Source organism: Tenrec ecaudatus, chromosome 1 (genome assembly GCF_050624435.1).
Source record: "Tenrec ecaudatus isolate mTenEca1 chromosome 1, mTenEca1.hap1, whole genome shotgun sequence".
Taxonomy (NCBI): domain Eukaryota; kingdom Metazoa; phylum Chordata; class Mammalia; order Afrosoricida; family Tenrecidae; genus Tenrec; species Tenrec ecaudatus.
The window spans coordinates 305,924,274-305,940,626 of NC_134530.1; the positions used below are offsets into that span (position 1 = coordinate 305,924,274).

General features: G+C 43.3%; 1 pseudogene; it reads right to left on the reverse strand.

Moving 5' to 3' along the window:
* Window positions 1-11,358: 11,358 nt before the first annotated feature.
* LOC142427435 (farnesyl pyrophosphate synthase pseudogene) lies at window positions 11,359-12,391 on the reverse strand (annotated as a pseudogene).
* Window positions 12,392-16,353: the final 3,962 nt, after the last annotated feature.

Sequence of the window (16,353 nt, forward strand, 5' to 3'; positions counted from 1 at the left end):
GCTTCAGCTGAATTTGGTTTTTTTTAAATCATTTTATTGGGGCTCATACATCTCTTATCACAATCCATGTGTCAAGCACACTTGTACATTTGTTGCCCTCATCATTCTCAAAACATTTGCTTTCTCCTTGAGCCCTTGGTATCAGCTCCTCATTTCCCCCGCCCCTCCCGCCACCCGCTCCCTCATGAACCCTTGATAATTTATAAATTATTATTTTGTCATATCTTACACTGTCCAACATCTCCCTTCACCCACTTTTTTGTTGTCTGTCCCCCAGGGAAGGAGTTATAATGTAGATCCTTGTAATCTGTTCCCGTTTTCTACCCCACCTTCCCTCCATCCTCTCACTATCACCACACTCATCACTGTCCTGAATGGTTTATCTATCCTGCATTCCCTGCGTTTCCAGTTCTTATCTGTACCAGTGTACATCCTCTGGTCTAGCCGGATTTGTAAAGTAGAATTGGGATCATGATAGTGGTGGGGAAGGAAGCAATTAGGAAGTAGAGGAAAGTTGAATGTTTCATCATTGCTACACTGCACTGACTGGCTCATCTCCTCCCTGCAACCCTTTTGTAAGGGGATGTCCAGTTGCCTACAGATGGGCTTTGGGTCTGCACACCATACTCCCCCTCATTCACAACAATATGATTTTTTGTTCTTTGATGTCTGATACCTGATTCCATCAACACCTCATGATCACACAGGCTGATGTGCTTCTTCCATGTGGGCTTTGTTGCTTCTCAGCTACATTGCCGCTTGTTAACCTTCAAGCCTGTAAGACCCCAGATGCTATATCTTTTGATAGCCAAGCTTCATCAGCTTTCTTTACATGCACCTGCTTTGTCTTCAGGGATTGTGTCAGGAAGATGAGCATCACGGAATGACAGGTTAATAGAACAAAGTGTTCTTGCAGTGAGGGAGTACTTGAGTGGAGGCCCTATGTCCATCTGCTACCTTAATACTAAACCTATAAATATATGCACTTAGTTCTATTTCTCCTTCATTATATGTAAATATATTTACATATGTACATACCTGTATTTAGACTTCTATAAATGCTCTTTGCCTCCTAGTTCTTTCCTCTATTTCCTTTTACTTTTCTCTTGTCCCACTTTCATTCTCAGCCTTCATTTAGGTTTCAGTAATTCCTCAATTACATTGCTCTTGATCAAGCCCTACCAGGCCTCTTACAACCTAATTCCCACCGATTTTGGATCACTTGTTGTTCCCTTGTCCCTGGGTTTGTTAACACCACTTCCTTTCCCCCACCTCCTCTACCATGTCCCCCAGAACTGTCGGTCCCATTGTTTTCTCCTCCAGATTGTTTATCCTGCCTATCTTTTTTAAAAATCATTTTATTGGGAGCTCATACAACTCTTATCACAATCCATACATACATCAATTGTATAAAGCACATTTGTACATTCGTTATCCTCATTATTCTCAAAACATTTACTCTCCACTAAGCCCCTGGCATCAGCTCCTAATTTTTCCCCTTCCCTCCCCTATCCCCCTCTCTCATAAATCCTTAATAATTTATAAATTATTATTTTGTCATATCTTACACATCATATCCGACATCTCCCTTCACCCACTTTTCTATTGGCTGTCCCTCAGGGAGGAGGTTATATGTAGATCCTGTAATTGGTTCTCCCTTTCTACCCGTACCCCACCTATCTTATCTAGATAGACCTGCAGAGAAAATAATATGCACAAAAACAAGACAGAGCAAAACAATGCAACAAAGAAAAGAAAACAACAAAACCAATGACAGATAAAATGAAAATCCTATAAATAGTTCAATGTCTGTTTGTTGACCTTTAGGAGTGTTTCCCCAAATCTATTTTTGGTATTCCCTCGGGACTTCACCTGAATTGTTATGGGAATATCTGCAATATTTTACCCTTAAGCATGGTGATAACTTTTGGTTTGAGATACATTTATTATTTCCAAATTAAAGAAAATATGTATCTAGTCCTATTGTATTAGGAGTTTTCCTTTTAATCAGAAATGTATGCTGTTTTACTAAATCACTTTTAAGCATCTATAGAAACTATCATATGGTTTTTCTTATTCCACAAACTACTGAGGGAGTACTGGTGGCATAGTAGATTCTGCAGTTGAACTGCTAATTGGAGAGGTTCAAATAGTTGGTGGTTCAAATCCACCAGTCTCTGGGAGGGAGAATGATAAGGCACTCTGATGAAGAGTCTGCTTCAACAAAGATTTACAGCCCCAGAAACCCCTATATAGGGTCAATTATGAGTCAGAATCAACTTAATAACAATAGTTTTGATTTGGGAAAGCTACTGATAGCCAAGAAGAACACCATCTTCAAAAACTGGGTAGGAGAGTGAGGGAGGTCAACTAGAAAATACCCATTAGAATTCCTGTGGGGACAGGGGTATATATTTTGTCAACTACTATTCCAGATGGATCATCCCAGCCACTATCCATCTATCAGTTTGTCCTCCAGTGGAAGCTTGCATGTTGTTATAATTCTGGAAGTTGTGACACAAGTACTTCAAATACCAATAGGGTCGCCCACAGTGGACAGGTAGGTTTCAGTGGTTTCCAGAATAAGGCAGCCAGGAAGAAAGGCCTGGAGATGTACTTCCAAATATCAGCCAACAGAATGTTGCCCAATAGAGTGCTGGAAGTTGAACCTCCCAGGTTGAACGGTTACACAATAGCCACAGCAATGAACTTGAACATACCAGGAATCATGAGGATGACACAGGACCATCTCAAAAGAAAGAATTGTTCTAACTCCTTAATTAATTCCTCTGGACACAAGTGACTTGCAGTCAAATTCCAACTCTTAAGACCGGCTGTTAAGAAACATTTAATGGATCAGTCTTTCTCTAGCAATAGAATGACACAGTAAGTTTAACACAAATATAGTACAAAGACCTATCATGGGAACTCTGCCATAGGCATTGTTGCACTGAGTCCACTTATCATTTTGGGAAAGTCATTCTCCAATCTTACTTTGGCTTGTTTAGAATCCAGTTTTTGGCTGCATCTTTTTCCCGGTGAGAGAGACAAATGTACTGTTTAGTTAGCATTATGGAATATTCAACAGTCCTTGTATGTGTCTCCCAGGATAGGAAGTCAAAAGAAAAATAACAGAGGAAAATATCTGTAAGATACAGGATAAAGAGTTAATTTATTATTTGAAGAGTTCTTCTCATCAATAAGAAAAATATCAATGACTCAAGGAAGAATGGACAAAGATTATAATGTAGGCATTTCATAAAAACAGAATTGCAAAATATAGGTATATGAAGAAGCTAAGTCTTATCAAAGAAATGCAAATAAAAGCAAAAGTGAAGTGCCATTTTTCACATATTAGATTGACAAAGATTTGAGAACATAGTACTGGTAATTGTGTAATTTTGTACATCTTTTTATTGAAGGCAGTATTGTAGAATTAAAATTAAAAACACATAGAGCTTAAATGTGACATCCCTAAGCTTTCCCTGGCCTATCAATAAACGGTTCCCTCCTTATTTCCCCTGCCTCCTGGTTTTCCTCATAGCACACTGCAATGTATAATTCTTTAAAAATAAATTGTCCCCAGTAGAATACAAAGTCATATATTGGCAAAGATCATACCTAACTTGTTTCTTAGTTTATCTGCAGTATCTACCATGATGCTAGCATGTGAAAATCAACGGATAAAATATTTACAAGATATTTTCCTTTTGAGCCAATAATTCAACTTGTAACGTGGCCATTACTAGATGTTCCGGTAATGTTTTGTTTTTGTTGTGGTTGTTGTTGTTGTTTTTAAAACTCAGTAGTTCTACTTCTAGATTAGTGATTCTCAACCTTCCTAATGGCACGGCCTTTTAATAAAGTTCATGTTGTAGTGATCCCCCAACCATAAATTGTTTTCGTTGATACTTCATAAGTGTAATTTTGCTACTGTTGTGAATCGGGCAACCCTGTGAAAGAGTTGTTCCACCCCCAAAGGGGTCGTGACCCATAGGTTGTTCTAGAAAACTATGTTACAAATACATAGCATATTCATATCCGTTTTCTAGAAAACTTAACTAAGGAGACACATATATTGATTTACTTCAAGAATTGGTTTACACAATTGTAAGAGACTGGAGAATGCCCAAACCCATAGATAGGTGATGAGAAGAATAAACGTTTTCTGGCAAAATGTCTAATTTAAATGAGACAGAACATAACATTGAAGTCCTCTTTTTTTTCATAAGGCCTTCCACTGATTGATTTGAGGCTCATCCACATTTGGGAAAGTAATCAGCTTTATTTCAGTTAATCATATAAAACCGTAATGACTAGTGTTTTACCAAATGTTTGGGCATCATAGCATCGTTGTAACATAGTTCTAAGTGGACACATACAACTAACAGTCACACTACACTCTTACATGTCCACCATGAAATTCACTACATTACTGTGTGACAGCAAAATAACAGGAAACACCTTAAACATCCAATATGCTCCTTCCATATGATGGAATGGTATAAAGTCATTAAAATGAATCCAGCACATTGTTAAGTGAAAAAAATCAAGGAGTAGATTCTTGTGTGCAGTTAGGCCAGTTTGCTTCTAGAAAGGGAAAGGTGCACACATTACAGGTCAGATTTCGCCAATGTCCTCCATACTTCTTTGGGGGGAAATGTCAAGCCAGAATGGTCCAGTGTCAAAAAGTACAAGTTGGAGTGAAGGTGCCCGTTGATAGCACACTGCTCTGTCATGGTCTAGGACCCCCCCCCCCCCCCGCCATTGCCTCACTTTCAGCTTTCTGGGGTTTACTCTGAACCTTTTGGATTTTTTCTTTCTCTTTTTGGGGGCTTTCAAACGTCAGGCCCTCATTTTCCTTTCTCCTTCTTCCCAGCTAGATTCACTCTCTGAGTTTTTGCTTCATCCTCGACTGGAGTTTGTTCATCAGAAACCAGAGTGTGTTCATCAGAAACCAGCTCAGGGAATTTTGGAGAGCCCCCACACTTCATGCGCTCCTAATGCCCCAATTCTCTCTCAGTCTCCTCTGTCAATGGCTTTCCTCTACCCTTTCATAATCTTCTCCTGGTTGCCGGTCGCCAGCATAGTACTGGTTGGTATCCGCCGTAATAAGAGATCAACAACGAGGAGGATGAGAAGGTGCAGTTTCCCCTGGAGGGTTGCTCTTGAAACCCAGAGTGTCTAAGAGCGGTAAAAGCGCCAGGACCTGAACCACCCCACACAGGCCTGAGGCCTTCTGGATCCCCAGCAGGGAAGCCAGAACTTGGGGGGCGGGTTCCCAGATGAGCCCAGGGCATCTTCTGAACAGCGAGAACCCGAAACAGGGGTCATAAAGCTGATTTTGGTTACGAAATGGTGAGTGTGAGGCGGTTACTACACAGACCAAGAGGAAAAGCAGATGGCTGCCCACGCAGGCGCACTGGGAACAGATAGGGGCATGATTTCTGCTTCCGGCTGGTGACTTCCTGTCAGGCAGGTTGCCAGGTCAGGGCCTGTGTCCTGCACTGTGATGCAGGGTGGAGGGACCCCCCCGCCCCCCGCAAGGGCCTCCGCTCTGGAGTAAAGAGATACTTGGATGCCAGGGGAAGCCAGCCCCTAACACATCATTACGGGTCCGGTAGGCACAATTGTACAGCGATAATAAGTAAAGATTATAGTAAAGTTATAGAGAGCATGAGAGATGGAAGAGAAATATTGAAATAAATCAAGTCAGACACATATCATAGTAGCATGCTCACCTCAGCCCAGCTTGATGGTCCATGTGGAGGGAGAGAGAGAGAGAGAGAGAGAGAATCTTTAATGCTAACCAAGGCTTTTATCTTCTCTGGGGACATGCAAGCCCCCTAATTACAGGTGAAGACATTCGTCACAGGAAGGGGGTGTGCTATAGGTAGTACAGTAGTGGACGGGGGTGATCTAGGGGTATCCACACAATAGGAAGAGGAGAGATTGGGGGTACACATGTGGCAAGATGGGCGAATCCTAGAGTCAGGATGGCAGCTGGATCTCCATAGGAACCATGAGCAGTAGGGTGTAAACCCCACTTACAGGAACCAAGCTAATGGTTGTAAGCTTCAGGGAGAAATAGTCCATCGTTTCCAGCAGCAGGGCGCAGGCCCTCCCCTGTGGTGGTGACAGACAGCAGTCTGGCAGCGACTGCCTTCAGGGAAGATATCTGTAAGCATCTGACTTCCCCCTACACTTGTGCAGCCTTTTCAGGCCTTTCAGGTCTCCAATATGAGTTCCAAGGGAACCGAAAGAGGAAATCGTCCTGATGGGTCCCACCTTTGTTCAATGTGGAACTATCTTGCTTCTCACCTTTCCCTCCTCCCCGTCTTCATTTCCCTGACATCCTCCCCCACCCCCCAAGCAAGCCGAGCTTTTCCATGGCTCTGTTTTATTGCGCTTCACAAATACTGAGGGTTTTATAAATGAAGTTTTGTTTCAACTCTAACTTGAGCAAGTCTTTCATCGCTGATTTTCAAGTAGCATGTGCTCAAAGCTCTGCATCGCAGATGGGTATTTCTCAGATTATTTCCAATTTTTTCATAATACTGTATTGCACACTTGATACCGGGGGAATAGAGGTAGCCTGCTGTTAATCAATACTGGAAACGTGCCAAGGTTTGAGATCTAGTCTGTTTTCGACTTGCCTTAAAAAAAAAACAAATGTAACAGCAACCCCATCCCCACCCCTACCCCACACCCCTGCCTGCTGGCAGAAAAGTTCCCTTTTAAACTGGAGAATGTTCTAATTCACCAATTTGGACAAACAAAACCATCCAGGTCTGCAAGGCCTTTTAGATAAAGAATGGAGCCTGAGACCTTGCGGGAGGGACAGGATGCCTCCATTTCGGTAGACCACGCCTTCTGTGTCCCCTTGCTGAAGACTTAGGTGGACTTTCACAAACTTGTTACACGTTCCCTCGACCTGACACAGAGTTTAGGTATATAATTTGCTTCTCATTGAATCTCTAAAGCAGTTTTGGGAGGCTTCAACCCACTACTTCCTTCTGTCAAGTGCTTGCAGAAATAAACCGAATTTCTCTATATTGGGCCAAAAATGGTGACAGGCATCCCAAACCTTATCAACGTTATCACATTTAATAGGCTAGAGTGTAAACAACTTTTATATACTCTGGGACACAAAAATAAAAATCATGACTCACTTAATTGCAATATTTACTTAATTATGGAATCCTGGAACTGAACCTGCAATATCTCCCAAGTATGCCAGAACCTGTCCTCTTTATTTTTTCATTGTGCATTCAGTTCCCATGCCCATCTTATTATTTTTCCCATAAACAGAAACGTGTCCACCATTTATATGGCACAGAGACACATTAGTAACTTACCAGTCCCTCAGTTTCTACTGGAAGCAGGAACCAGAGCTTCTCTTGGAGTGCAAAGCTGAACTCAACCTTTGAGGCAAGTGAGGGCCAGAGAAATGATTTTCATTTTCACAGTCACACATTTTTTTCCATCCCAGAAACAGAAAAACATTTGATCTAGTAGTCTAGATTTCTTCCTAAATAGGTGCATTTCCTCCGAAATTTTGAAAATTTGGAACTACTTTCTACATACTTTGGATCTCATTCTTTGAAATGGAGAACATTTTATCCAATACGATACCTCACATCTCTGGAAATATACCATATATACTCGTGTATAAGCCAAGTTTTTCAGCACAAAAAATATGGGTTTGGCTTATACACGACTTGTGCTGGGGTTCGGCTTATACACGGGCAGTGTACCCTGGTGAGGTGTAACATCTCACTGGGGCCCCCCAAAGTAACCGCTGTTCATTCAAAGCCCCGCTGACACTGCAGGGCTTTGAATGTTTGTTTACTCACATCTAACCAATCAGAGCCATCCTATGATGTGTATCTTTGAATAAGCCTTTTAAAGACCATGTGTGAAGTATGTGGCATGAATGGATGTCATCTGATCAAGCCCAACTAACAAAAGGAGGAAATCTCATGAAGCCTGACATAGAGTTAATAGCAAAGTGGGTTTGAGATACACGGGAAGACATTCCAGAAGACATGGTGCGACGTGCCTTCCAGAAATGTAGTATTAGTAACGCTATGGATGGCAGTGAAGACTGCGCTTTGTATGAAAATGATAGCAGTGATGGTGATGACGGCGATCTCAGTGAGGACGGCGTCTATGATGACCTCACACCAGCTGAAGTTCTGCTTTGGGATATGGATGATGATGAGGAATCCAGTTTTGAAGGAATTTAACTCTTTACATTTTAGCTTTGTTGCTGATTGAGCTCAGGGAATAGTACTCTTAAGGCATCATTGTTGATACCTTATTGTTTTGTTGAACCTTTTTTGCACTTACTGTGCTGGTTTACTAATGTTAAATGACTTTTATTTGTGTTTTTTATTAAAAATAAATATTTAAATACATTACCCCACTGATGTCTCAATATTTAGTAATTTTATTTTCATTTGTTTGGATTATTGAAACTCACCAATAGCTTCTGCATTTTCCACCCTAGACTTAGATTCGAGTCAATCAGTTTCTCTGGTTTCCCAGGTAATAATTAGGTACCTTGGCTTATACTCGGGTCTGCTTATATTCGAGTATATATGGTATGTATAATTTTTACATACTTGTCTTTTCCTCTGTTTTTTCTTTCCTCCTGCCCCACTATCACATTTCCCCATCATTCGCCTCTCAGTAATCCCTGTCGATACTTTTCAATTGATCAAACATGACAAGGAATGCTACCCGCTCCTCACCATCTCTTTTAGACCCCTTGCTATTGCACTATCACTGTTGCTATTGGCTTATCACTCCCCTCCCCCAGCCCGCTCCTCCCTCATGCACACCCCACCCACCCCCCACACACACTCCTCTCAATCTTCAGCCCCTTTGCTGTCACCTGGGATTGTTTATCCTCCCTATCTTACGTAGATAGCCACCAAAAGAGAACGAAAAGTGGGGAAATGGAGCTCATGCTATTGTCGGGCCCCCAGTAGCTGAAGTAGATGAGAATCCCTCTGTTAATTAGTGAGCAAGACCCTGATACACGCCATCAGTCCATTCCCCGCTTCCTTCGGGCATCCATTTCCCAATGCTTACCCAATAGTTGCTTACCCAATAGCACTTATACCCTTTTAGCAGCAGTCATGCCCAAGGGGTATGTCTTCCACAAGATCCATTGCTCTTCCTGCAGTCAAGGATGGAGCAGTTCAGTGCTCCAGGCCCCACCCCGTTATACCTTTAACTTTCAGTGTGGCTCCCTTGTGAATATTCCCCCAGCCAGTTCCGACAGGGTGCCAAGCGCCACCCCACCCCGCACCCCTGAGTTAGATGTCTGCTATGGAGATTCCTCAGGGACTTTGTGTCTTTGCCCCCATGGCTGGTCTGGTGCACTCCCCTCTTGGTTTGTCCCTTTGTGTGCTGGTCCGGTGGCCACTCTCCATGAACTTCAGTGGTGTCCTCTGTAAGCACTGTCATCTAGGGAGGGGATGTCAGGTCTGAAGCTGAGGCCGCCCCTCCAGTTCTCTCTGTGATGGAGTTGCTCCAGGCAGCAATGTCACCTCAAGGCTTGCCACACCAGAATGGGATCTACTCTCTCTCTCCCTTTCCTGTGGAGACATAAACCATACCCCAATACCCTCCCCTGTGATGGATGCCATCTTTTTTTTTCTCCCCCTACCCCTCTATGGGCTGTGAAGGCATATGGAATGTGGGGGGTGGGTGAGTGAGAGAGGTCTTTCTGTACTGTTGCTATCTTCATCTTTTATCTCCTTTTCTTTGTTGATGATGTATGCATCATTGTGTTTAGTCTGGCTCTTGCCAGAGTCTCTGGTCCTCAGCCCAGGAACTGTGTGATAAGTACATTTCCCCCTATCCCCGTACTGTTGTTTGAACTTAGCTCAGTGGACTCCTGTTGTACATGTCCTTCTGTGCTTAGCTGACTTCACTCAGCGTAACATCCTCCAATTCCTTCCACAAGACGAGGTGCCTCATGGTTTCTTCACTGTTTTTGAGAGATGCGCAGTACTCCATTGTGTGTATATACCAGAGTTTTTTAATTCTTTTGTCTACTGATGGAAATTTAGGATGTTCTCAGTTCTTTGCAATTATAAACTGCGCAGTGATGAACATTGGAGCACAGATGTCTGGTCATGGTCTATTTCTTATTTCTTCTGGGTATGTGCCCAGTAATGAAATTGCTGGGTCATAAGGGAACTTGATTTCCATCTGTTTCAGGTATGATCAAATTTCTTTACACAGTGGGTGCACCTATCTACAAGAGCACTGCAGTGAACGAGAGTGCCTATCTCACCACCCCCCTTCAACACTTTTGATTTCTGTTTTCTTGAATTGGGCTATCCTTCTGGGTGTTAGGTGATATCTCATGGTAGTTTTGAATTGCATTTCCTGAATGGCTAATGATCAGGAACATTTTCTCATGTGTTTATTGTCAATTTGGGTTTCCTCCTTTGTGAATCTTCTGTTCATGTCTTTTACCCACCTCCTCAATGGGCTATTCATTTTTTTCTTATTGTAAAGTTGTAGGTTTACATAATCTGTTATATAATCTGGTGTCAACTTTTGAAGGGGTGGAATCTAGCCTGTCAATCAGGTTGCAGTTTGATGATCATATTTGAAGGTGCCAGATAAATAGCTTGCTGGAGGCTGGTCACACACACACTCTGCTTGGACTTCCTGCTGACAATACACATGGTGCTACACTAGAGCACTGGAGCTGGAGGAGCCATGTGGAAAACCCTACCGGCACAGAGATGCTTCCACTGCCACTGGATCCTCAAGACTTCCCACCCACTGACCTGTGATCTTCCTGCAGTTGGCATCATTGCATGTTTTGTGTGAGACTGAAGAGGAATTTATAGATTGCTTTTACACATATGGGCTAATGTTAGACTTATGCACTTGATCTGAACTAATTTTCTTAATGTACAATTGCTCCTTGATATAAAGTTCTCCCTTACACACATGTGAGTGTCTCTGGATTTGTTTCTCTAGTCTACCCAGACTGACACTCAAAGTTCTCTGTTGATTTTAGAAACAAGACCTTTGTCTGATATGTCATTATTAAATATCTTTTCCCCAGTCTGTGGGCTCTCTCGTTACTCTCTTGATGAAGTCTCTTGATGCACACAAGTGTTTTATCTGTAGTATGTCACACACATCTGTGTTCTCTTCTTATGGATAAGCATCCCTCATTATGGCTGGCAGCCCATATATTGTCTGCATTAAGGTTTCTTAGCTTTGTTCCTATTTTTTCATTGATGAGCCTAATAGTTTTTTGGGTGGCTTTTTTTAAGGTTAAACAATATTTACTGGGGCCTGCCCCTCCCAAACTGCAGGTCACTTTTGCAGCTTGTAGATCTTGTGGGCTAGCCCCAGGAAGGTGGAGGGTGGTAGTGGCCCGGCTACTGCTCGATGAGGCTGCTGAGTCTGCAGCAGCTGGCTTCCTCAGACTGCCAGAACACAGCTGGCAGCTCCATCTCTTGGTCCATGGCCTTCACCCGAGCCACCTTCTCTGCCTCCTTCTGCCCGTCATTCTCCTGAAGGACCCGGCACTGCTCCCAAGAGGCCTGCTGCATTTGTTGTCCTGGACGTCAGGGCCACCCTTGCCTGTCACACAGGGCTTACCAAAGAAGTCCAGGTCATCATCCTGGATCTGAAAGTACTCGCCCATCTCCAGCAGGATCCGCTTGGCATCAGCATGCTCCTTCTCTCTGTCAATGTCCGTCATGGACATGGCAGCAGTGACGGGGTGGTCAAAGGAGTAGAACGCAGTCTTGTACTTCACAATGGATTCGTACCTCTTTGGAGTAAACCTGCTGAGATCCACGTTGCCCTGGGAGACGGTGATGAGGTCCAGGACCTGTCCCATCTCAGTCTGATAGGAACTCTCCGGGAAGCGCTGGAGCAGGTGCAGGTAGCAGGGCTGCCCAGGCAGTAGAGCTTCAGCAGGCGGTTGACACAGGATCCCAGCAGCCTGGCATCATTGATGGCTTCCAGACCTATCCTGGCTTCTCGTACCAGTAGGGCTGCCCCCGTAGGTGAAGGATGAACCCATTATGTCATCCAGTATCAGGAGGACAACTTGGAGCAACTTGACACACCAGCCCACGGTCAGAGCCTGCTACAGACTGTCAGCCTCCTGCTTCCTGGGCTCCACCAGCTCCCGGAACACAGCCACTACCGTCACACCACCGTTGTACTTGCCTCCGATGACATTGTATTCCAGGACCTTCCTGAGTCTGGCAGTGGCATCTCCTGACTCTGGGTGCCCCAGGACATCCTCGGTCAGCACTCTCAGCACACGGGAGAAGTGCTGGGTGAAATTCTGCTTTTCTTGGGCATGAGCGTCCGCTTTCTGGTCTCCATTCATTCTGAGAAGAGCAACAGTGTCTGTTTCAGGATGCTACTTCTGGCTTGGTCCGAGTCTCACAGTTTTGAGTTTTACCTCAAGGTCTGTGATCCACCTTGAATTTGTCCTTGTGTGTGGATGAGGTAAAGGTCTTGGTTCATTTTTCTGCAGATTGACAGCCAGTTTATCCAGCACCATATGTTGAAAGGGCATCTGCTTCCCATTTGATTAGGGGGGGGGGGGCTTGATCAAAGATCAGTTATCTGTATTCTGGTTTTTTTCCTGGATTTTCTGTCCTAATCTATTGGTCCAAGTATCTATCGTTATACCAGGACTATGCTGTTTTGACAACTGTGGCTGTATAATCACTTCTAAAGTCAGGTGATTCAAACTACCCACCCACCCCCCCACATACACTTTATTCTTCTTCTTGAGAGGTTTTGTTTTGTTTTTTGCCAATTCTGGGTTTCTTCCCTTTCCATATGAAGTTGGTAGTTAATTTTTCCATTTCTTTGAAAAATGATGTTGGTATTTTTAATCAAGATTGCATTGAACCTATATAGTACCTTAGGTAAGATTGACATCTTTACAATATTGAATTTATCGATCCATGAGCATGGGATATTTTTCCATTTGTGAAGATCCCTTCTGGTTTCTTGTACTAAAGTTTTATAGTTTTCATCATACAGATCTTGTTTTTGTTTTGGTTAGGTATATCCCTAGATATTTCCATTTATGTTTGGCAATTGTGAAGGGTACTTCTTTTTCTGTAATCCTATCAGTTATATATAGCAATCCAATTGATTTCTGCTTGCTGATCTTGTGTCCTGCAATACACCATATTCCTCTATCACTTCCAGCAATCATGTTGTGGAGTCTTTGGGGTTCTCAATATATACAATTGTATCATCTGCAAATAACAATAATTTCACTTCTTCGTTCCCCAGATGAATACCTTTGATATCCTTCCATTGCCTATACTATTAGCTAGGACCTCCAGGACAATGTTGAATAAAAGTGGGGACAAGGGGCAAGCTTCTCTGGTTCCCTTTTTCATCGGGAATATTTTCTACTTTTCTCCATTGATTGTAATGCTGGCTGTTGGATTTTCACATATAGCTTTAATTATATTGAGGTATTTTCCTTCTAGTCCTATCTTATTGAGTGTCCTAATTAGGAAAGGATGTTGACTGCTTTTTCTGCATCTACTGATGTTACCATGTGGTCATTGTCCTTTATCTTCTCAATATGGTGGATGATGTTGATAGATTTTCTAATGTTGAACCAAACCTGCATCCCTGGTATGAATCCCACTTAGTCATGATGGACTTTTCTTTCTTTTTATTTTTTTTACCAACAGATAAATCAATTTATTGAAATAGTTGATTTAAGCATCTGCAATGGTGACTTCAACCTCTACTCCAGGCTCAATACTGATGGAAGTGATCTGCTTCACTATCTCAGACGGACTGTGCAAGTCAATGAGACGCTTGTGGATGCTCATCTGGAATCGATCCCAGGTCTTAGAACCTTCCCCACAGGGAGTTTTCCTGGTCGTAATTCTCAGAGTCTTGGTAGGCATCCTAACTGGTCCCTTCATTTTCAGGTTCTTCTCCTTAGCCCCTCTGATCAAGTCAGCACACACTTTCTCCAAGGATTTCACGTTGCCGCTGGTCAGAGTAATTCTAATTAGGTGAATGGCCACCTCTGGTCCCACAGGTGTCTTTCTGGTGTCCTTAAATGCCTTGGCGGTGGGGCGCTTCCTGACTGACTTGTTCCTCAGCGGTGAGTCAGGAATGGGAGCGGGGGACAGAGCACTGCGGGTCTTCCTCAAAGAGCTGGACTTTTCTTATTATATTGGCCAAGATTTTGTTAAGGATTTTTGCATCTATATTCATTAGAGATATCTGCCCATAGTTCTGTTCTTGTCAGATCCTTGCCCAGTTTTGGTATCAGTGTTATACTAGCTTAATAGAATGTGTTTTGGGGTATGTCCTGGAAGAGATTGTGTAGCATTGATTTCAGCTCTTCTTTGAATGCTTGATAGAATTCTCCTGGAAGCCATCTGGGCCAGGGTTATTTTAAGTTGGCAGTTCCTTGATAACCTTATCTATTTCTTTTGCTATGGGTCTGTTCAAGTTCTTGACATCTATGTTGGATAATCTGGGGAAGATTCGTTTTTTTCAGCTATTTGTCCATGTCTTCCACGTTGTTGTATTCCTTGGAGTACAGTACAGCCCTTCATAGTACTGTGTGATAAGTCTTTCAGTTTCATTGGAGTCCGTTGTAATTTCCCCTGTTTCATCCCTCAACCTGGATATTGACGGTTGTTCCTTCCTATCCTTTGTGAGTTTTGCCATTGGTTTGTCGATTCTGTTCATCTTTTCAAAGAACCAAATTTTTAATCAGCTAAAATTTATGGTGTAGTGGTCAGAGAAGGACGTCTGTGTGACCTCTATATGTTTGAATTTGCTCAAACGTGACTTGTGTTACAACGTGTAGTCTATTTACATCACAGGAAGGGGTTGTGCTATTGGTAATACAGTTATGGAAGGGGGTGATCTAGGGGTATCCATTCATTAGGAAGAAGAGGGATTGGGGGTGCACATGTGGCAAGATGGGTGGATCCTAGTCAGGATGGCAGCTGCATCTCCATAAGAACCATTAGCCGTAGGGTGTAAACCCCACCTACAGGAACCAAGCTAATGGTTGCAAGCTTCAGGGAGAAGTGATCCATTGTCTCCAGCAGCAGGGAGCAGGCCCTCCCCTGTGGTGGGGCGAGAGAGCAGTCTGGCAGCGATTGCCTTCAGTGATGTCTGTAAACATCTGACCTCCCCCCCCCCCAAGTCTCCTTTTGTTTTATATGTAAAATTCAAAAGCCACCTGGGCAACATGGTTATTTTTTATACATTAAAAGCTGTCAAGGCAAAACTTCATGATCCAATTAATACAGCCAAAAATTCAGGCTTATAGAAACATTTAGAATACAGGCGCTGGGGGAAAGTCCCCCTATGCACATTTGCTATTGGAGGAAGGCATGAGAGGGGCTGGATGCCTCGGCGGGAAGAAATAGGGCCAAATAGGAATGTCTGCTTCTATAGAGAGAATGAATTAACCATGTGCTCACTTTAAGGCAGCACAGCTTTAGCGGGAGAAACTGTGGAAATGACAGACTACTGCAGGAACATGTACTTGGACTATATCTCCAACTACCAGAGTGGCGGCCTTCCTACCTTGGAAACTGGCCTTCCAGATTCCCTCCGTACCTGTCAGGGAATAAGTCCTAGCTTTATTTCCCTCAGTGCTGGTATCCCACATTTCCCCCTTCTGCATTACGTTTAAGATTTAATAGTGTCACGGAGGCAACATGGTCTCTCTTCATATCTCTTAGCTTCCTATAGAAGCGACATGAGACTGCGAGGATCAAAAATATGATCATAAGCAAAACAGTCAGACTGAAGCTTAAGCTATGTGAGATACTTTGAGTCCAAACTCGAGGATCCAACTCTTCCATGCCACTTACCAACTGCTTAATCACATTGGAGCCAGGGGATGCCTCGAGTCTGTCTTTGAATGTATAGAAAATATCCTTTTTAAGCTGATCAATATCTAATGAAATGTTTCCCTCAAACCCTTGCAAATGTTTCTGTTAGGCAGATAGGCAGGGATAGGATGTCCATTGACGCATGCCCAAGAGAGCCAAGCATGAGAACAAAGGGCAGCGCATTGCACATGCTCAGAGGCCTAGGTTTTCCCGCGGTGGGCATGGGTGGGCGTTAAACCTGTATCGGCCCATCTGAGCCAGGTGATTGCAATTCAGCCAATGGGGTCGACCTGGGGTCGTTCACCACGCCTCCCCCTGGAATCCTTGAAAAGCCAGGAGCCAGGGGGAGACAGGAGGAGCTGGGGAAGGAACTGGGGAGAGAACTTGAGAAAGAACTTGAGACAGGTCTTTTTTGGAGAAGAACTTGGAAGAGAGATCT